The sequence below is a fragment of the Oryctolagus cuniculus genome, chromosome 7, assembly GCF_964237555.1.
Source record: "Oryctolagus cuniculus chromosome 7, mOryCun1.1, whole genome shotgun sequence".
Lineage (NCBI taxonomy): Eukaryota > Metazoa > Chordata > Mammalia > Lagomorpha > Leporidae > Oryctolagus > Oryctolagus cuniculus.
In genome coordinates this window covers 10,168,600-10,191,132 of record NC_091438.1, presented here as the reverse complement: position 1 = coordinate 10,191,132, position 22,533 = coordinate 10,168,600, and the positions used below count along the sequence as shown (strand labels likewise).

The window sequence follows — 22,533 nt, the reverse complement described above, 5'->3', positions numbered from 1 at the left end:
ACCCAGGAACAGCTCTTGGCTTTGCTGGTCACATTGTGGAGGGGGGCAGCTTAGGGAGCACTGAAACTCAACAAGGAACAGCACACAGGACACGGCCCACCATGCATCAACCCAATGAGTGAGATGTCTGGTGTTTGTAGCATAGACCCGACAAAGGAGGAGGACAGAGCTCCTGAGGGTGCCACGCATCCCACCAGCCTGGGACAAGACCAGGTGAAAAGCCAAGTTTGTCTTCAATAGCCATGCATCCCCTTCCCTTTCCCTTCAGGTCTTCCCAGCTGTCCTCCCTGGGCTTACTAAGCTCTCCAGTGCAACAGACGGCCCTGAATCACCAGCGGCAACACGGGGCTGCCCGCAGGGAAAGCGCTAATGACTCAACAGCACCACACTCCTTCACACCCAACGTGCAGGGCTTCCCACACTTCCCAAAGGTAGGAAGACCCTTTGCATAGACTTAAAAAGAGAAAGTGGGGCCAGCATTGTCGCTTAGCGGGTTAAGCTGTGGCTTGCTGCTCTGACACCCCATAGCGGAGAGCCAGTGCCAGCGACTTCACTTCTGATCCAGCTTCCTGCTCATGTGCCTGGGAAACCAGTGAATGATGGCTCAAGTGCGTGAGACCTGCCATCCCTGTAGGAGACCAGGATGAAGTCCCCAGCTCCTGGCTTCAGCCTGACTCCCCCCCCCCCCCTTGGCTGTTACAGCCATTTGGCATGAATAGTAGAAGATGGATCTCTCTTCTCTCTTCTTTCTCTCTCTCTAATTATATTTTTTAAATAATATTTGAATAGAAGCTAAAAAAAAAAAAAAAGAGGGAAAAGGCCAAGTCTTTTGGCCTGGATTTCAATGACACAGGCAATATCAATGACTTATTCCTTCAACAGGTCAACAATCCAAAATTTGATTTTTTTTTTACAGGCAGAGTGGACAGTGAGAGAGAGAGACAGAAAGAAAGGTCTTCCTTTTTCTGTTGGTTCACCCCCCCACTGGCCACTGTGGCCAGCGCACCGCGCTGATCCGAAGCCAGGAGCCAGGTGCTTCTCCTGATCTCCCATGCAGGTGCTGGGACCCAAGGACTTGAGCCATCCTCCTCTGGACTCCCAGGCCACAGCAGAGAGCTGGACTGAAAGAGGAGCAACCAGGACAGAATCTGGCGCCCTGACTGGGACTAGAACCCAGGGTGCCGGCACCGCAGGCAGAAGATTAGCCTAGTGAGCCGCTGTGCCGGCCAAAAATTTTATTTTTTTAAGACTTATTTATTTGAAAGGCAGAGCAACAGAATGACACACACACACACACAGAGAGAGAGAGAGAGAGAGAGAAATTTTCTGCTGGTTCACTCCCCAAGTGGCCACCACAAAGCCAGGAGCCCAGAACTTCATCTGAGTCTCCCACATGGCGACAGGAGGCCCAAATACTTGGACCATCTTCAGCTACTTCCTGGGTGCCTTAAGAGGGAGCAGGACTGGTACCCTCATGTGGGATGCCAGCATTGCAAACAGTGGCGGAACCTGCCGGGAGATGACGCCAGCCCCGTGATTTCATTCTTCGAAATGCTTCCCACACTCAAAGACGCCCTCTGGAATGGCACTGTAATAACCCCTACCTTGGCCAGTCCTGTGTCCCTTCCAATCTGTCCAGAAATGCCCTCTGTGATTGTGGCCCTGGGACCCCACCTCCCTCTCCCCCTGCAGCCTCAGTACTAACACTGCCTCTCTCCGTCATCCTCTCTGTCATCCTGGTCCCCGTGAACTTCGACTCTGCCCACCCCAGCACCTCGGGGCTGTGTCCTCCTCAGCTTTCCATGCCCCGTCTGCTGGGAGCCTCTGCTGCCCACAGTGTGGCTCAGCCACGCTACCTCTGTCTCCAGGGAAATCCGACTTCACAGACACCTCTGGAATTCTGTAGGATCCCCTCAGGTCTGAAACACCACCTCCATCTGCTCGCTGGACACCTGGCTGCCTTCTGGGGAGCACACAGCCCTTAGAGGGGCCTCTCTCGCTGCAAATGGATGTACGGTATGGTTACCCCTCTAGAAATAGCCCTCCGAAGTGTCACTCCTGCTGAAACTGTCCCAAAGGACCAATGACAAGAAACGTGGGACAAGGACCACTCTTCCACACTCTGCTAAGCTGTTGGTTTTTTTTTTTTTTTTTTTTCCTCGCTCTGAGACCTCTGTTACAGGCACTCTTCACTCCCGGCTCTCTGAGAGACCATCAGAACACAGCACCCTACTTCCCCCAGACCCTAACCCTGACAGCTTCCTGCCTGACTCATGCATGCCACCATAAACCCCAGAAAAACACATCAACACTCTCTCTGAGCTGCCTCATACTGTTACTTCTTGAGTTTATATTTTGGCACAAAAATTGTTGAAAGTTATGCATTGCAGGATTTTCAAAAAGTCCATGGAAAATGACTATTATGAAAAAACTAAGCAGGGATTTCCAACATTTTTGTGCCAAAATAAACTTATCTTCTAATTCCATTTTCCACGAAGTTTTTGAAGTCCCCACATACATTCCCGCTAGCTGTGTATACAGGAGGTTTTGGAACCCCTAAGAATGGGCACTACCAAAAGTTATGTTTTGTCAGTCTAATAGGTGAGAAATTGTAGTTCATTGTTGTCTTGGTTTCTTTCTCTTTAGTTATGAATGAGATTGAATATTTTATATTTTTACAGTTGAATCATTTTCATTTTCCCATAAACTGTCTGCTATTTTCCAACTGACTGCTATTGTCCTTTTCTCCTTCATTTGGGTGAGATGTTGGCATAGGAAAGTTTACTCTTTGCCCGTGATTTGTCTGTTATTGATCGACTTGAAAGGTAAAAAGAGAGACAGGGAGGCAAAGAGGGATGCCCCACCCTCTGATTCGTCCCCAAATGCCTGTAATGCCCAGGTCTGGGCCAGGCCAAAGCCAGAGGCAGCAACACAATCCCAGTCTCCCGTGTACGTGGCAGGGACCCAAGCACCTGCGCCATCCCCTGCTGTCTCCTAGCGGGCACGTGAGCAGGAAGCTGGACTCTGACAGAAAGCTGACACTCAAACCCGGGCACTCCAATTACACTTTCTTTTTTTTTTTTTTTAATTTTTTTGACAGAGAGAGACAGAGAGAAAGGTCTTCCTATGCCGTTGGTTCACCCTCCAATGGCTGCCGCGGCCGGTGCACTGCGGCCGGCGCACCGCGCTGATCCGATGGCAGGAGCCAGGAGCCAGGTGCTTTTCCTGGTCTCCCATGGGGTGCAGGGCCCAAGCACCTGGGCCATCCTCCACTGCACTCCCTGGCCACAGCAGAGAGCTGGCCTGGAAGAGGGGCAACCAGGACAGAATCTGGCACCCCGACTGGGACTAGAAACCGGTGTGCCGGCGCCGCTAGGCAGAGGGTTAGCCTAGTGAGCCGCGGCGCCGGCCAATTATACTTTCTTTTGACACTTTTTCCATTCAATTTTTTTGTCAAATTTATGACTCTTCCTACTTATGGCTTGTGATTTTTGAAACACAGTGCAATAGGGCTCCTACGATCTAAGTAAAATTCACCCACGCCTTCTTCTACAACTCTCTATATTATTGATCCACTTGGAATTTATTTTTGCCTAAAAACAAACTCAGATTTCCTTCCTACAAAACATCTAAAATGCAATTTACTGAACAATTTTTCTCTTTCCTATTTAACAGTGTATGTGTGTATACATTTAAAAGGCAGAGTGACAGAGACAGAGATCTCCCTTTTACTCATTCTTCTCAAATGGCTGTAACAGCCACATCTAGGCCAGGCCAAAGCCAGGAGCCCGGGACTCCATCCTGGTCTCCAACATGGTGGCAGGGGCTCAAGCATTTGGGCCATCTGCTGCCGCCTTTCCAAGTGCATTATCAGGGAGCTGGATCAGAATCAGAGTAGCCAGGACTCGAAATGACCCTTTGATAGGGACGCCAGCCTTACAAGCCATAGATGTACCTGCTGTGCCACAGCGCCAGCCCCATGGTTATCATACTTAGATGACATATGTATTTGGTCTATTTCTGGACTCCAGTCTTTTCTGCTACTGAACTAGAAAGCACAGTACCTAACCTAGCAGCATCCAACACTTATCTATACCCTGGAATAGATCAAACAGCCTGACATCATCAATTTCTGAAGATGGAAAGTGATTTACCTGTAAGCCCATCTGGTCTGATGCTTCGCAGATAGCTGGTGGCTGTGGATACTGAGAACATCTTCTCTGTTTCCCAAAGCCGTTCGGTGCTAATGGTCCCAAAGTTGTCCGTGATCAGATTTAATAAGCGTGTCCTCAGAAAGGCCCTCCGGGCCGGCGCCGCGGCTCACTAGGCTAATCCTCCGCCTAGCGGCGCCGGCACACCGGGTTCTAGTCCCGGTCGGGGCGCCGGATTCTGTCCCGGTTGCCCCTCTTCCAGGCCAGCTCTCTGCTGTGGCCAGGGAGTGCAGTGGAGGATGGCCCAGGTGCTTGGGCCCTGCACCCCATGGGAGACCAGGAAAAGCACCTGGCTCCTGGCTCCTGCCATCGGATCAGCGCGGTGCGCCAGCCGCGGTGGCCATTGGAGGGTGAACCAACGGCAAAGGAAGACCTTTCTCTCTGTCTCTCTCTCTCACTGTCCACTCTGTCAAAAAAAAAAAAAAAAAAAAAAAAAAAAAAAGAAAGGCCCTCCCCTGCCGCCTTTCTTCCTTCTAATGTTGTACACATCCGTCAGGTGAGGACCTCAATCCCAAACTTAGTGATCAGAAGCAGAGCTTCTAGGCTCCGGATGGTGTCCTCAAGGTGGGCCCACAAACAATCGGAAGGGGGTGCCTGACCATCCGGGGGTTGGCGGCAGAGCTGGCAGGCGAGGCAGGACACACAACCACCCTCAGCTCAGGGCAGCGCGTGGGGCCTCTCCCTTCACATCCGTCCCTGCAGCCACCACCGCTCCCAGGAAGAGGGGATGTCCCAGTGACCGGTCAGAGTTCTTGGGGGTTAACCTAAAGGATGCTCCGTAGCCTCCACCAAAGGCCATCACCACCAATGGCCAGGATGTGTCTTAGAGGTTAACAGTCTTCGTGCCACCTTGGATTACACATGCTGCACTCGTGTATAGGGTGGTAAGACCCCAAGAGGGGCACTCCCTCTTCCCAGAGCCCCGACCTGCTCCCTAACTGGGACAAGTGTGGCCCACCCCTTCAGCCCCTGCGAGGAAGCCCATGAGGCTGTGTGTGCACACAGGTGTGGGCATGTGTGTGGGGATGGGAGGGGGCACATTCCACACATGAGAATTGGAAAGCTTGCACACCTAGCAGACAGGATGCCTGCTTGTCTCTCCAGTGGTTGGTGGAGCACAGCGGTACCTTCAGCAAACACTCAGAAACATGACTTAGCAAATCACAGTAGCAGTGCCAGGGACACTGAGCCAGGACCCTGCCTGGGCTGCCTTCCCAAATCAGCCACCAGTTTGACAAAAGGTTGCTTACTGGCACCTGCAAGACTGTATTCTCAGCACACAGCGCGACTGTTATTAACCGATTCCACGGAGAAATAAGATTGCATATACAAAACTCGGCTTTATGAATAACACGTCAGTAATGTACAGTAATGACACAGTCATAAATCACGGTCAACAGAAGCCACAGGCAGCCGGCGCCGCGGCTCACTAGGCTAATCCTCCGCCTAGCGGCGCCGGCACACCGGGTTCTAGTCCCAGTCGGGGCGCCGGATTCTGTCCTGGTTGCCCCTCTTCCAGGCCAGCTCTCTGCTGTGGCCAGGGAGTGCAGTGGAGGATGGCCCAAGTGCCTGGGCCCTGCACCTGCATGGGAGACCAGGAGAAGCACCTGGCTCCTGCCTTCGGATAGGCGCAGTGCGCAGGCCGCAGTGTGCCAGCCATGGCAGCCATTGGAGGGTGAACCAACGGCAAAGGAAAACCTTTCTCTCCGTCTCTCTCTCTCTCTCACTATCCACTCTGCCTGTCAAAAAAAAAAAAGAAGAAGAAGAAGAAGAAGAAGAAGAAGCCACAGGCACCGCTGGAGGCCTAGGACAGGAGGCTATTTGAATAAAAGCCCAAATGGACTCTGGTAAAACCGTGTACTCCCATGATGCCCAAAACAAGACAAAGACATCTATGACTTTATCCTGTGGACACGCAGATGCTTACGAGGTTAAAATCCTCCCACGAAGAACACACTTACACAAACATGAGGGTGCTACAGAAAGGTCCACAAAGAATGGAATTTAGTTTATTCTGGCCACAGAACATTTTTGAAAGGTATGCGGAGTTTTTTCATAACACGCATTTCCCATAAACTTTCCGAAGGATTCCCATGCAGGCGAGCTGTTGCTGCTCGTACTTTATGGGACTGAAATGCCCCAGGACGGCTCTCTGAGATAGAAGCTCCCTGCTGCTCCACTCCTGGTGGAAAAAGGACCTCGGCCACGGCGCTCCCTCCTTCTAAATCCTCGTAAGAAAAGGAAACCCCAGAAATGGACAACGTGAGACCAGGGGAGAAAGCAAACCAACAAGCAGGGACACCGTTGTCTCCCTGGTGGTCTAGAACAGGTGTCTTTGAGCAAGGATGCTGCTCCTGCTTCCCGAGAAAGAGACGTGGCGGCGGAAGAGGCACCTGCCAGTTCTAAAGCCAACTCCGCTGTGTGCAGCCATCGGTCAGCAGGAGGTGGGGACGGTCAATAGCTCTGAGAGGTTCACACGGCAATGGGATTGGCCATGAGGCCCAACCTTGGCTCGTGAAATTCTGTCTCCATCTTTTTTTTTTTTTTTTTTTTTTTTTTTTTTGACAGGCAGAGTGGATAGTGTGAGAGAGAGAGACAGAGAGAAAGGTCTTCCTTTGCCGTTGGTTCACCTTCCAATGGCTGCCGCGGCCGGCATGCTGCAGCCGGCATACCGCGCGCTGATCCGAAGCCAGGAGCCAGGTGCTTCTCCTGGTCTCCCATGGGGTGCAGGGCCCAAGCACTTGGGCCATCCTCCACTGCACTCCCTGGCCACAGCAGAGAGCTGGCCTGGAAGAGGGGCAACCAGGACAGAATCCGGTGTCCCGACTGGGACTAGAACCCAGTGTGCCGGCGCCGCAAGGCGGAGGATTAGCCTATTGAGCCACAGCGCCGGCCTATGTCTCCATCTTAAACAGTGGCCCGCCCTGAACAGCCCTTTCCCGATGCGTCACAGGACGTGGTGGAAGGTAGAGGACCATGGCCATGGGCAGCAGGGGGCAGAGGAGAAGGCAGAGTTAGCAAACAAGCAGACAAGCATGGCAGCAGGACAAGGCCACCAGAAAGGTGTGGGACATGGGCCAAGCCAAGAGTGGACAAGGCAAGGAGTCCAGATGACCAGAAGATGGCGCTGTCAGGATGTAACCATGCATCTAAAACCATGAGGCACGTGTCCTTCCAGCACTAACGGGTCCGTGTCCTTCCTGCACTAACGGGTCACCAACGACCCTGCAGGGCCAGGACAGGCAGGGGTCCTGCTCTGCAAGGGTGGGCGTCGGCACAGCGACTCCACATGAAGGAAGTCCTGACTCCCCACAGGTGGGAAGGAGGTCGGTGGCTCCCCTACGTGTTCCAGACCGGGGCACGTGGAGTCTCGGGGAACGCCTGCAGCCTGTCCTAAGCCAGAATGTGGACATCTCTCTGTGGACAGCACAGAAGGGACAAAACAGCAGAATCAACTTCAGGAGCCGGCTCCCCCGGAGCCTCAGAAATGCCGGCCAGAGGTCCGCATGTCAGGAGGCAGACCCCTCTGCACGGGACGCCCAAGAGACACCCTCCAGGACTGGAGCGTCAGCTGCTACAAATGTTTTAGGACTAGAGTTGGCATTGTGGTGCAGCGGACTACATCCGTATCAGATCCAGCTCCCTGCTCATGAGCCTGGGGAGCAGTGGGAGACAGACCAAGTCCTAGGGCCCCTGGCACCCACATGCGAGAGCCAGATGGGGTTCCTGGCTCCTGACTTCAGCCTGGTCCAGCCTTAACCATTGCAGATATTTAGGGAGTGAATCTGTGGATGGAAGACATCATTCTCTGCCTTTCAAGTAAATAAATAAGTGTTTTCGAAAAGATTTTAGGAAAGCTATGTCTACAGTAGTTTGCACATTCCTGGTGTGGGGGGGGGTACGGGGGGGAGAGATCCGTAATTTCAGGAGAAGCAGTGCCCAGGAGACAGAAGCCTAGGGAAGCTCACTTGGGCCCAAAGCTGAGTGGCCACACTACTCTCTTTCTACCCCCCACGCCCACCCAGGTCTAGGGCCCCCGGGGCTTCTACTCCACTGTAGTAGGGGATGTTTGGAGTCAGGCCCTCACCAGGGCCCAAGGCTGCTCTGACTTCCCCTTCTCTCGCCGCCATGTTCCTGATCTAAACACGCGTAGATGAGTGCAAACATGTGTACATACTCTCACTGCACACTGTGTGCTTGCGTGACACACATAGGCACACAAGCACGTGCCCCCGTGTATCACCTGCACACACCTATACCCTCCCGTGCACACACACAGCCACCCTCCCCTACCACATCCCACAGGCGTGATCACCCACAGTGCTCCAGGTTTGGGGAGGCCTGTTCCCTTCTGCCTACCTGCACTGGAGGGCTTTGTCTAACTCTTGTGCTCTGGGGCTTCCTCCCACCACAGAGCCCAGGGGGAGCCCGGGGCAGATGCTAAGATGTAGTTCTTCACCTGTGGGCATCCCACTCCCTGGCTCTGTCTCCAGGACACTCCTGGCTCTGTGGATTTTCTAGTTCAGCGTGTCTAGCTCAGGGGCAAACGCAGCTGGGGGTGGCTCCTGGCATCTGACCAACATGTCTCCCCTCCTTCTGGGTGAGGTCTTGGGCTCTGTGTCTACCAGCCTGATGCTCTCCGATCCCCACTGACACCCACCTACAGATGCCAACAGTGTATCACCTGCACACACCTATACCCTGGGTAGTGCCGCAGCCCCCAGCCAACAAGCCTGTTCCCCGCGTGGCCGTGGAAGCTCCAGATAGAAACCCATCTGGAAGGCTGCAGTGAGGGCCAGGCAGGTGCCAACATCACATTAGCATATCCTGCATGGTAACCAGCTCCCAGTGATTGACAACCTCATGTCATCAGCAGTCTCTCGGCGGTGACACTGCCCAGGTGACCGGAGCTGACTTTCATTTATAACTCCTTTCCCTCCTTACACGCAAACACCACTCATATGCTCGGCACCCTCATTTTATCCTCGGGGGCTTTGAAGCAGCGGAGGGTTGTTATTTAGGATGATTAAAGTCTCCTAACTTTCAATTCAAGGCTTGCTGATGACACTGACCCTAATTAATAACCATCGCAGTGTATCAAGTGTAATGAACATCTGTTTAGACTTGGTAACTACCTTCTAAAAATGTCGCACTAGGGATAAAACCACACAATTCAGCAGAGGAAATAAAACACACATGCAGATGAAACTGCACTAAGACACGGGCTCACTGAAATCGAAAATCAGGATGCTATTTGTGTGTGATTTTAGCATCTGCTGTTCCCAGGAACCTCGGATTAGAGCCCTCGTTCCCCGAGCCGTGTGTTGAGCTCTTACTGTGGACTGCACACCGGGAGGCTCTTAGCCCCACACCACTGAGCTCTCCCAGCTCAAGACCACTGCCCGGGCCCCACTTCCTGTTTGTACACAGATCGATTGGAGCTACACACGACTTCCACATCCAGGGCTGGGGGTGTTGATCTGCAGAGGTAAGAGCAGGTGGCTAGGTGGCTCCAGCAGCTGTCCAGGCGAGACAGCCCCGCTACGTGGTAGTTGCCTTGAGATCTGAGAGGGTCTCAAAGCCCCCAGGATGGGAGGGGCAAGGGAGCGCTCCCCTCCCTCGCCCAAGCTCCACACCCATCTTCAAGCAGGCACTGAAAACTGCCCATCCTAAAGGCTGGCTTGTGTTATGAATCTTCCTAGTCAAAAAAAAAAAATCCTCAAAACAGCACGGAGCACAAACCTCCCCATTAATGCCCTTTCTCACAGCAAGTCCCTGTTCCCTTCAGGGCACAGTCGAAACCCTGGGGGTGCTGCCATTCAGTGTTCATCCCCCACCCCCATTTCCCCCTCCCCATGGGAAGCCCTCTCCTTACCTATGGCAGAGGACAAGCTGCCTGCTCCCAACAGGGCTCTCTCCTCTCTGGAACCTACTGGCCCTCAAGCCCAGGGACCTTCCTCTGGGTGCCTTTTCTACCTGCTCTACACAGGCTAGCCCCCACCACCACAGTGGTGGGGACCACATCTTCTGTCTTGTGCCCTTCCCACTTCTGGGCCCAACAGGAAGCCAGCTGGGGACCCTGGCATGACTTGCTCAGAAACTGACAAGCAGTGGCCTATAGCAGGTGCACCTCCCATTGTCCTAGTTTCACAGTCTGTCCTTGGCTCATCCCGCTGGAGGCACAGCCTGCTGGGCTTGCAACAGAACCTGTGGCCCTGACACGGACTCATAGACACCAGCGGGACGCATGCCTCCCCCTCCAGCTTCCATCCTCCCCCGCCCAGCTCCCTTGGCCAGGCTGCCCTCTGCAGATGCCCATTTTAACTGAAGTGCCTGTCTTCTGGGTGAGGCATCCCCCGGTACTGTCATCAACTCATCACAAATGGTCCTCAAGAGAACCAGAGCCGCCTGGGAGTGGGGGGGGGGGGGGGACACAGTTATTACCCAAGTAGTACAGGACCTGGCCCACAGTATTTGATGAACATTGGTTCACAGAAAGAAACAAATAGGCAACCAAAGAGTGACTACAACGTGCAAGTCACACATCCAGGTCTTAGCCATCAACAGGTGTTTCAACCAACGCCTTTGGGCTGAGGCTCTCCATAACCCTTACCCATGGAACACACAATCAGAGGGCCAGCACCATGGGGCTGTGTCCACCCTCTCTCTGCCCAGTTTCTCTCTCCAGCACAACAGGATCCCACAGTTGCACAGAGACAGGCTCCTGGCCACCTGTGAGATGAACTCCTCACCTCTCAAAGACCCCTCTGCTTCACCGGAGAAACCAAGCAGGACCCCTCTGCTGAAGGCACAAACTCTCAGAGGCCTTGGCAGCTCTTTATCCCCAGGCGCATCTTTAACACAGCCAAGGCAAGCTTTGGTATCCCGGACACATTTCCCGGGAAGCCCTGACGATGCTGTGTGTATGTACCCTTTCCCCACCATCCCATACAGGCGCCGGATTCTGTCTCGGTTGCTCCTCTTCCAGTCCAGCTCTCTGCTGTGGCCCGGGAGTGCACTGGAGGATGGCCCAAGTCCTTGGGTCCCTGTACCCACATGGGAGACCAGGAGAAGCACCTTGCTCCTGGCTTCGGATCGGTGCAGCACACTAGACATAGCGGCCATTTGGGGGGTGAACCAACAGAAAGAAGAAGACCTTTCTGTCTCTCTCTCTCTCACTGTCTAACTCTGTCTGTCAAAAAAAAAAAAAACTATACTTTTTTCTTCCAAGTATTTATGTATTTATCTGAAAGGCAGAGCCACAGAGAGGCAGAGAGAGAGAGAGAGGTCTTTCATCCACTGGTTCACTCCTCAATTGTCCGCAATGGCCGAAGCTGCGCCGATCCAAACCCAGGAGCCAGGAGCTCCTCCAGGTCACCCACATGGGTCAGGTCCAAGACCTGGGCCATCCTCCACTGCCCTTCCGGGCCATAGCAGAGAGCTAGATCCGAAGTAGAGCAGCTGGGACTCCAACCATATGGGATGCTGACACTGCAGGTGGTGGCTTTACCTGCTATGGCACAGCTCTGGCCCCCAAGCGCTATACTTACAGCCCAGGTGCTCCAGGTGGGTGTGGTAAGCCAGGAACTCCAGGTGCCCGGATGAGCACTGGCTGCACAGGTGCTCAGGTGGCTGCTGCAATCCAGGTGTTCAGGCAGGTGTGGTGGCCCAGGTGCCCCAGGTATGTGATGTGATGTGATTCAGATGACTCATGGGCTCCAGGTAGGCACCGCAGCCCAGGTGCTCCATATGTGCTGGGCTCCATGTGTTCAGTGGGGTGGGGGGCTCAGCCCAGGTGCTCCATATGTGCTGGGCTCCATGTGTTCAGTGGGGTGGGGTGGCTCAGCCAGGTGCTCCATATGTGCTGGGCTCCATGTGTTCAGTGGGGTGGGGGGCTCAGCCCAGGTGCTCCATATGTGCTGGGCTCCATGTGTTCAGTGGGGTGGGGTGGCTCAGCCAGGTGCTCCATATGTGCTGGGCTCCATGTGTTCAGTGGGGTGGGGGGCTCAGCCCAGGTGCTCCATATGTGCTGGGCTCCATGTGTTCAGTGGGGTGGGGTGGCTCAGCCAGGTGCTCCATATGTGCTGGGCTCCATGTGTTCAGTGGGGTGGGGGGGCTCAGCCCAGGTGCTCCATATGTGCTGGGCTCCATGTGTTCAGTGGGGTGGGGTGGCTCAGCCAGGTGCTCCATATGTGCTGGGCTCCATGTGTTCAGTGGGGGGGGGGGGCTCAGCCCAGGTGCTCCACGCATGTGCTGGGCTCCATGTGTTCAGTGGGGTGGGGGGGCTCAGCCCAGGTGCTCCACACATGTGCTGGGCTCCATGTGTTCAGTGGGGTGGGGGGGCTCAGCCCAGGTGCTCCATATGTGCTGGGCTCCATGTGTTCAGTGGCGTGGGGGGGCTCAGCCCAGGTGCTCCATATGTGCTGGGCTCCATGTGTTCAGTGGGGTGGGGGGGCTCAGCCCAGGTGCTCCATATGTGCTGGGCTCCATGTGTTCAGTGGGGTGGGGGGGCTCAGCCCAGGTGCTCCACGTGTGTGCTGGGCTCCATGTGTTCAGTGGGGTGGGGGGGCTCAGCCCAGGTGCTCCACACATGTGCTGGGCTCCATGTGTTCGGTGGGGTGGGGGGGCTCAGCCCAGGTGCTCCACGCATGTGCTGGGCTCCATGTGTTCGGTGGGGTGGGGGGGCTCAGCCCAGGTGCTCCACGCATGTGCTGGGCTCCATGTGTTCGGTGGGGTGGGGGGGCTCAGCCCAGGTGCTCCACGTGTGTGCTGTGCTCCATGTGTTCAGTGGGGTGGGGGGGCTCAGCCCAGGTGCTCCACACATGTGCTGGGCTCCATGTGTTCGGTGGGGTGGGGGGGCTCAGCCCAGGTGCTCCACGTGTGTGCTGGGCTCCATATGTTCAGTGGGGGGGGGGGGCTCAGCCCAGGTGCTCCACGTGTGTGCTGGGCTCCATGTGTTCAGTGGGGTGGGGGGGGGCTCAGCCCAGGTGCTCCACGTGTGTGCTGGGCTCCATGTGTTCAGTGGGGTGTGGGGGCTCAGCCCAGGTGCTCCACGTGTGTGCTGGGCTCCATGTGTTCAGTGGGGGGGGGCTCAGCCCAGGTGCTCCATATGTGCTGGGCTCCATGTGTTTGGTAGGGTGGGGGGGCTCAGCCCAGGTGCTCAGGTGAGCACTGTGACCTAGGTGTCGCAGGTAGGCACTATAGCCCAGGCACTCCAGAGACGCACTGCAGCCCACGTGTCCGAGCTGGGTGCCGTGTCTAAGGAGCTCCAGGTGTTACAGGTGGGCTCTGCAGCCCACGTGCTCCAAGTGGGAGCTATCATCCAGGCACTGCCTGCCCAGGTGGACTCTGCAGCCCAGGTGCTCCAGGTATGTTGTGACCCCAAGTGTTCCACCCACCATCCTATCTCCTTCAGCCTAACTTTCTTTGCCTTGAACTTCAAAACGAGTTAGAAACAAAAATGTCGGCTGGATGAAAAACTTCTTTCAAAGGAGCTTTTCTCTTTTTTTGACAGGCAGAGTGGACAGTGAGAGAGAGAGACAGAGAGAAAGGTCTTCCTTTGCCGTTGGTTCACCCTCCAATGGCCACCGCGGCCGGCGCACCACGCTGATCCAAAGCCAGGAGCCAGGTGCTTCTCCTGGTCTTCCATGCAGGTACAGGGCCCAAGCACTTGGGCCATTCTCCACTGCACTCCCGGGCCACAGCAGAGAGCTAGGCTGGAAGAGGAGCAACCGGGACAGAACCTGTGCCCCAACCAGAACTAGAACCCTGGTGCTGGCGCTGCAGGCAGAGGATTAGCCTAGTGAGCCGAGGCGCCAGCCTCCTTTATACCTAATTAAAATGCTAAATGGCGCCTCCTCAGACCCTGGTCCCAGCCCAGTCGGTCTGGCGTCTGCAGACTGGCCAGTGGCCATTGCTGCTGTTGCCCTGGACTCAGCCGGCCGGGTGCAGAGCCCAAGGGCCGCAGGCACATGCACCCTCCAGTGTTCCCAACCCAGAGAAGGCGCAAAGGCAACGAGACCAGGAAGGGTCTTCCCAGGTGTTGGGAAGTTCTGCCATCAAGAGCTGCCCTTGGGGTCTGAAGGACCAGAGCCCCCTGGTCCCAAGAGACTCGGGACAGTGTCATAAGGTGGCGGTTGGCTGAATGAACAAGCCACTGGCTAATGCCTAGGAGCCGGAGGCCCAAATCCCAGGGAACGAGGGAAAGACCCTGCAAGAGGGACACAGCACATGCTCAGTGTGTGCTCAGTTACCACGTCCTAGCTGTTATCAGAGTGGAGGCAAAAACAGCTCTGTTACCTTTGACGACTGAATTCCCAAGCAGCTCAAGAACTCAAAGTGCACTGTCAGGCCAGCGCCGCGGCTCACTAGGCTAATCCTCCGCCTTGTGGCGCCGGCACACCAGGTTCTAGTCCCGGTCGGGGCACCGGATTCTGTCCCGGTTGCCCCTCTTCCAGGCCAGCTCTCTGCTGTGGCCAGGGAGTGCAGTGGAGGATGGCCCAGGTGCTTGGGCCCTGCACCCCATGGGAGACCAGGAAAAGCACCTGGCTCCTGCCATCGGATCAGCACGGTGCGCCAGCCACAGTGCGCTGGCCACAGCGGCTATTGGGAGGGGTGAACCAATGGAAAAGAAAGACCTTTCTCTCTGTCTCTCTCTCTCACTGTCCACTCTACCTGTCAAAAAAAAAAAAAAAAAAAAAAAAAAACACAACAAACAAACAAAAAAAACAAAAAGAACTTGAAGTGCACTGTCAATATGCCAAATTAAAAAAATTCATTCATCAGCTAGTTGAAAGGGAAAATAAACTCACACGACCCTGAAGACCGGGGACAGTATTTAAGTGTTGCTGTTAATGGGGGTGCCGACACCGAGCCAACTCTGGGAACCTGCCCCTCATCCTGGGTCGGGCCTGCCGAGCGCCCTGGGCTGAGCCCGCACCACCGCCCTCCCGTCTCTGCACCTGACGCGCTGGTATTTTCCTCTTTCTTTGCTGCTAAAGGGCAGAGTGGGGAGGCAGGAAGGCCCGGCTGACTCTCAAGGCCTGCTTATGATGATTTATACATTACACAGCCATCACACCTGGGCTGCTGCCGCCCGGCGCTCAGAAGCTTTCTCATTTAAGAGGTTCAGAGATGTTTACACCTTGCTGTGGTATTTTAAAGATGGCTTAATCAGGAAGACGCTGCACACAGCGAGGAAAACAGTTCCTGCCTGCCTCGCATCAGCCCAGCACCCAGGGCAGGCCTCGCACAATGGGGTGGTGGTTATTGTAATCAACCCGCTCAGCTCCGCGCGGTTCTCCCCGCAGTGAGGCGGCCCGGTGGGAGCAGGAGCCTTGTCAGAGCAGACGACGGGGAGGGTGCAGGGTTTGTATTCCCACCGGCCAGAGGCAGGAGAGCGACTTAGTGCATGTGGTGCCTGTGGACAAGGCCAGGGGTCCACACGGGGGTGCTCCGTGTTGGCGCTGCAGGAATTCGGGGACCAGACGGATGTGGGCTGCACCCCATCCAGAGGAGCCAAGGCGGTGGGTGATCAGGCACAGAGTGGACCCCCGGGGCTACAGAGGCCGCCGGCTGTGTGTCCCAGATCCTGGTTACAGTTGAACCCTGCAACCATCCTACGTCTCTTTCGGCCGTAACAGTCTAAACCCCAGCGATGCCATCTCTCATTTTCTCCAGTCTCTCCTCCTCCCATACGTTAAGGAGCTCACACTGCAAATATTCTTTACTAACTCTAGACATGTCCACGTCTCAGGGCTGGGGGCAGCAAAGAGCCTGCGCCTTCAGTGACTGGCTGGACAGTTCTGCCTTTGGCTGTCTCTACAGCGAGGAGTCGGGGCGGCTCTTTGCATTACTAAGTGTGCCTCGAGTATCAGAAATAGTCTTTCCTAGCTCCTAACATCGCCTCCCCGACCTCCGACCTGCACAGCATCCAAACACGGCTGCCATAGACTCTTCCTAGCCTGCCGCTGAAACACACATTGTGGGGGGGCTGCGGAACACATAGATGCTGACCCCACAGATTGCATCTGGGGACGTCTGTGCTGCGGCCGTGGGGCCAGGGCCCATTTCAGCACTCTTCAGGGCACGGGACCCTCCACACAATAGCGCATGGCAGCGCCTCAACAGCAATTACAGCTCATCTAGCCGACAGCTAATTAGAGATTTCTTAGCGGATCAATGACACAATATGGTCTGCAAACGTCCAGGGCCGCAGCTGCAAACGCACACAGAGCCGAGAGCGAAGCATCCCTGTGACATTGTTATTGAAAGCAGTTGCCGGGCCCACAAATTGCAGCTTTTTGAAAGCACGTACTGTAGGTCTCCCGCTTTGTCTCTAAGAACGGACACAGTGACTGTTGCATGGAGGAGCTCAAAGACCCCTCAGGAGTCATCATCGCTGTCTCTGGCCACCCCACCCCACCCCCGCCAATCATCTGTCCGGTTGTTCTTTGGGTAAAACACACCAACGGGAGAGCGTCTTCCTCGTCCCCATGGAGAAGACGCCCCAGCTCTTGACGATGAGGAGGGAGCCAAGTGCAGGGCTTCCCTCCCAGACACGGCCGGCCATCTCTGAACCCGCCTCCCTGTGGGAAAGAGAGTGGCTCCCTCTCCCTCAGCAGGGCGGCTGAGCACTAAGCTCACAGGTATGCACGGTGCAGAAAGGGCCCAACATGCCAGCAGCAGGAGGCGCCGGTCAAGTTCAACATTATCACAGCTCACCTCTGCACCCGTCTTCTTTGGTGCCAATCTGAATGGGCCATTGCTGTCCGGCATTCGGTCCCTCGAATCGGGCAGTCCACTACCCACTGTGCTGTTCCCAGGTGGGAGGTGTGACAGGTAGACAAGGCCCCATCTCCTAGAGCACACAGTCTGTGCCACGGCAATGCAGCGGCCACCACGAACACCCGTGATGGGTGAGGGCCACGGGACGCCCATGAGCCCAACTTCACAGGTTCCGCTTTAACCCACACTGCTCTGGTAACTAATGACCACACACTATCACAGGTGGCAGCCATGGGTACACCTTCCCCGGTGGAGGCCTGCTCTGTCAGGTCGCAGCACGCCTTGTAGACACGCACCTTCACTGCGTGTGTGTGTGTGTGTGCATGTATGTGTTGCCAGTGGCCCCCCGTACCCCAGCTTTGCAGCCTCTGCTCTTTCTGCTACCTTTTGATAGTTCTGTCTGTGCCCTGATGCTATCCCACCTGGCAGGTCTGAGATGTGTGAGAAAAACATTTGGCAATTCTAATTCTGAAACCACTTGAGTTTCTTTCAAATTGGGTTTATCAGCTCCCCAGGGTCGGGAGGACGATGCCCTGTGCCAAGAACAGGCTGTAATGTGTGTCTCAGAAGCCAGGCAGGACAAGAACCCAGCAGCTTGGCAGGTGCATGGAGAAGGAGGCAGCAGGCAGTAGCAACCAGGAATATGGATCCGGTCTGTCGCTCTCCACACCAGAAGCATCGACACAGGTGCCAGAGACCCGGCCCCATCTCGCCTTATTTTCTGTTTCAGATCCACAGAAGGGAAGTCAGAGAGACAGGTCACGAGGTTCGCTGGAGATGAGGCTATGGACACTTCCCCGTGCGGCACCAAGGGACGCAGAGCATGGCTACCGCCAGCTAATAAGCCATGCACTCTGCTGCTTGGCCCTGCACTCTGTCCACTCTGCCTGTGGACTCAGCTCTGACCAGACACCTTTGCAGAAGGCCAGCTTGTTAGTGGAGAAGGAGCCAGGGTTAGGTAATGAGGAGCCCAAGGACATAAGAATGCAGGCAGAAGCCAAGCCCAGGGAAAAAGTCAGGCCATGGCCACTCTTGGGGCCTGCAAAGTGTCTGTAATGAGAGGCTAGGCAGAGGCATCTGTGGGCCAAGGGCAGGTCTCAGGCCAGGAGGAAGATGGGCAAGAGGAAGGGGTGGATTTGCAGGGGTGGAGAGAGCCGGGTCGGGGCACGCTGACAGTGAGCAGTTCCCGAGGTGACTCCACACTGCAGGTGACCGGCCCCCGGAGCACGGGCTGGCGCCTTAACAGAGCTACATTCAGAGAGAGCTGAGCCCCCCTCCCCCGCTCGCCCAGGGCCAGGCCCCACCCCCATTCAGCTGCTACATCTACCAGAACCAGGCCAAATGCCACAGGAGCCACCAAGCAAACTCTGGTGATGGGAATCCATGAACCAAAAATGCCTTTGGCACAACAGGTCCCTCCACACGTTGCATAACCAGCAAAGCATCTGACAGCAGGCAAGTCCACGCTGATGAAACCAGACGAGTAGCAATTTCTAATTAAAGTGTATGATTATGCCAAGTATAATGAAAAACCACGGACAACCCAGAAAGCCCAAGGAGACACGATGCATCGCAGTCCTCCCCTCTAACTGTGGGTGCCGCAGCAGCGAGCCCGCATGCATGGTGGGGGGTGCCCCACGATGCCATGAGGCTGGATGGAGTCGCCAGACTTCTCTGCAGGTGCTGCAGTTTTTTAGGCTCATGCATGCCAAATTGTCACAAATGTTAAGTCCTTCCTTCCTAGGTATTTTCGTTTGTTTGGGCTGCTCACACAAAATGCCACAGCCTGGGAGGTTCATAAGCAACCAAAAATCATCTCTCTCAGTTCTGGAAGCTGAAAATCTGAGATCAAGACACCAGCAGATTCGGCGTCCTGGCGAGAGCTTCCTGGTTCATGGGTGGCACCTGCTGTGTCCTCGCAGGGTGGCAAAGTGTGTCTTTTCCAAGGGCACAGCCTGGGGTTTCAACAGGAATTTGGAGGCAACGCAAACATTCAGTCCATTGCAAAAGTTACTACTAAGTAACTTGTAATTATGTACAAAAATTAATTTCTTTGACATTCTTTTCAGCTCAACGCAGCTCCATCGTCTGGAGCTATTCTGGTCTCTGTACAAAGAGCACAAATCCATTATTTAGTGGAAAGCAAATCTCAGGTCTCCATCAGCCAGGGCAGGAGTGGCCTCGTCCCCACATCCGCTGTGAATTTCAGACTGCACAAGCAAGACACAGCTGCTCCCGGCTCTGGGACCAAAGAATGGGCTGCCTGTTCTAGCCTCATTTAAGCCAAATTAAAATCCGTTTTTCCTCCTGAAACATGACGTTGACCCAAAGGGTGTCATCGGCCAACCACCGTCCATTTCAGCCTGTGCTGGAGGAGCTCAAAGTCAGAGAAGATTCTAGCACATCTCAAGCTAAGCAGGATGAGTCCTACTGAGAAGACCTTCAGGAACATCCAGGCTCGGAGCAGCAGGTCCTGGAGTCCAGGGTCACAGGCAAACTGTGGCCACCTTCACGCTCAAACTGGGTTTGCTCTTTGCAAACTCCCTGGGAATGAGAACGGACAGAAGGGGGATGGGCATTTGGTATGGTGGTTAAGCCGCCACTTGAGACACCTGCATCCCGTATCAGAGTCCCTGGGTTTGAGTCCTGGCCCCGCTTCTGATTCTATCTTCCTCCTAAGGTGCACACCAGGCTGCAGCATGTGATCACGCAAGTACCTGGGTCCCTGCATCCACTCTGATGGAGCTCCTGGCTCCTGGCTCCAGTCTGGCCCAGCCCTGGCTGTTGTGGTCCTTTGGGACGAGAACAATAGATGGGCAAGATCTCTTCTTCCCCTGCCCCATGTCTCTCCCTTTCCAATAGATAAAATTCTTTAGATGGTTAGAAGGGTTTTTAAAGGATTGAGTCACTGTATAATTCTGTGGTTTTTTTTTTTGTTTGTTTTGTTTTTTTGTTTTTTTTTTTTTTTTCCTCAGGAGCCAGGTACTTCTCCTGGTCTCCCATGGGGTGCAGAGCCCAAGTACTTGGGTCATCCTCCACTGCACTCCCGGGCCACAGCCGAGAGCTGGCCTGGAAGAGGGGCCACAGGGACAGAATCCGGCGTCCCGACCGGGACTAGAACCCGGTGTACCGGTGCCACAAGGCGGAGGATTAGCTTAGTGAGCCGCAGCGCCGGCCATAATTCTGTGTTGATTGATTTTTAAATGGTTTGTGTCAGAAGTAGAGAAATACTTTGAGACACAGAGTCTTGAATTTTAGGCATTGCTTGCCAAAGACACTGGGCTGGTTGGTCCAAAAAACACAGTTTGCGTGTGAAATATTAACACTTTTACACTGAGACCCCTGTGTCTTGCTCTCCACCAGCAGGTGGACCCCACATGCAGCACTGTGGGGGGGGCTTACATCCTGAGCACCCCAGGTGATGCTGAGTCGACACCTGGACCAGCTATACAAAGTTAACCAAGCATCAGCTAAAGAGAAATGAGCAGTGGTGTGTGGGGGCAGACAACACTTAGAAACAAGACAGGAATGTCTTGCCTGGGATCGCCTTCATACACTACACCACGAAGGCGGCCATGGCCTCACAGACATGGACAGCGTCCACTCAGTGGGCAAGATTAGGAATGACAGGGAGGAAGTCAGGCGCAGTAACGAAGAAAGGGCTTTTGGATGCCCAGCTGCACCGTGCACCTGCAGCGATCGTACCGTGAGCATAATCACCTCACCAGCATCCCCAGGCTGCTGTTTTAAAACTACTCCAGAAAAAAAATCTTCCCATACATTCCAGCTCAGGAAACAGAAGGTTGGGCCAGCGCCATGGCTCACTGGGTTAATCCTCCGCCTGCGGCGCTGGCATCCCATATGGGTGCCGGGTTCTGGTCCCGGTTACTCCTCTTCCAGGCCAGCTCTCTGCTGTGGCCCGGGAGTGCAGTGGAGGATGGCCCAAGTGCTTGGGCCCTGCACCCACATGGGAGACCAGGAGGAAGCACCTGGCTCCTGGCTTCGGATCGGCGTAGTGACGGCCATTAGGGGAGTAAACCAATGGAAGGAAGACCTTTCTCTCTGTCTCTCTCTCACTAACTCTGCCTGTCAAAAAAAAAAAAAAAAAAAAGAGCTCAGGTGGAATTAATTCACCTTGGCAAGCTCCCCACTTCTTCCACGCAGGGGCAACAGGTCACGGACCCACACCACTCAATGTCTCATGGCTTCGCTTTGCAGATTCTGCTCATTTCAGAGTTGATTTAACAAACGTGAAATTTATTTTGGTATCTTTATTAACATCTTTAGTCCCAACACATATAGAATCATTAAAGCACTGAGGTTTTTCTTAATTTCTTAAATCGTATGTCTACTATTAAAGGGGATACATTATATGCTATAATAGAGTCCATGAACTTTGGCATTAGCAAAAATCTGAGCGCACAAGGGTACTTCAAAAAGTTCATGGAAAAATGGGAATTCAAAGAGTAAGATTGCTTCTGATGCAAGACTTTTTGAAATCCATACATAGCTTTTCCATACCACACATTTTCCACGAACTTTTTGAAGACTCCACATGTATCCCTCATGCATGCCAAGTTTCTGTTCCAAGTATCAAACAATACCACTACTATTTGTTTCTATGTCAGCTTCTTCCAGACTGCGAATTTCCTTGGTATGGGTCAAGGCAGGCTTTGGCGCTGCTGTACTAACACACCAGCCCCAAGCTTTGGTGCTGTAACACAACACAGCTTTTACATCTTGTTCACCCAAGTCCACTGCAGGCCAGGCGGCCACCAAAGCGGCCTCGCTGCCCACCGATGCCTGAGGAACCCAATCTGCCCCCCGCTTGTGGGTCTGCCAACATCGTGTGTAGCTTCCAGCTCACCAGGGCAGGGGAAGAGAAGTGGAGGGTCTTCAACCCAAACCAGAGTTAGGAACATGCAGCCCACAGCCAGGAGAGAGCCAAGTAGAGTGATCTCTCCCCCACACACCCCTTTTCCCAGCCACCTGCGTGCCTACAGGGCCAGCTCGGCCAGCACACCGTGCATTCAGCCAGTGTCACCCAGGTAAGTAGACTGATGGACAGAAGGTCGTACTGTCCCCTCAGAGTCCATGGAAAGAGCCAATGAGTGGCCATTAGCTTGATCCCATGAGTGATCTTTCGTACTTCTTTGATGTTTGGAGCGCAGATTGATCCTTGCTCTTCAAACCTTACCTTTGCTTTCTCTGGTTAAATTTGTACAAAGGGAACCTGCTGCCCTTTGCTTCCCTCCCACCCCCTAACCACTTGGCTTGTTGACACGTTGGCAGGTACAATCGCTGTTTCCACACAGAGACCAAATCAACACAAACTGAAAAGGTCAGGGCTCGCCAGGGGCACCCCGGCTGCCGCACAGATTCGCCCTTAACAAACGATCCAGAGAGCAGCTCTGCTGGCTTTTCCTCAGGGTGGACGGAGAGCCCCTCGCAGCGATGGTTTACCCAAGCCTGCTGCTTCAGCAAAACCAGCCCTGGGCTCTGGGGGTGTGGCCCTCTGCTGCCCAGGGGAGGGGAG

The 22,533-nt window shown here is 54.5% G+C and overlaps 1 protein-coding gene across 2 annotated transcripts in view; it reads right to left on the bottom strand.

Annotated features, from left to right (window-relative positions):
• The window catches only part of PTPRN2 (protein tyrosine phosphatase receptor type N2), a 1,115,035-nt gene that overhangs the window by 742,193 nt on the left and 350,309 nt on the right, over positions 1-22,533 (bottom strand). Inside the window, exon 1 of one of the 2 annotated variants that reach the window (XM_051857049.2) lies at positions 10,087-10,237. The exons of the other annotated variant lie outside the window; for it this stretch is intronic. The gene's annotated coding sequence lies outside the window, so the exon portion shown is untranslated. Of the gene's footprint in view, positions 1-10,086; positions 10,238-22,533 lie in introns of those variants that run through there. 2 annotated transcript variants of the gene reach the window in all.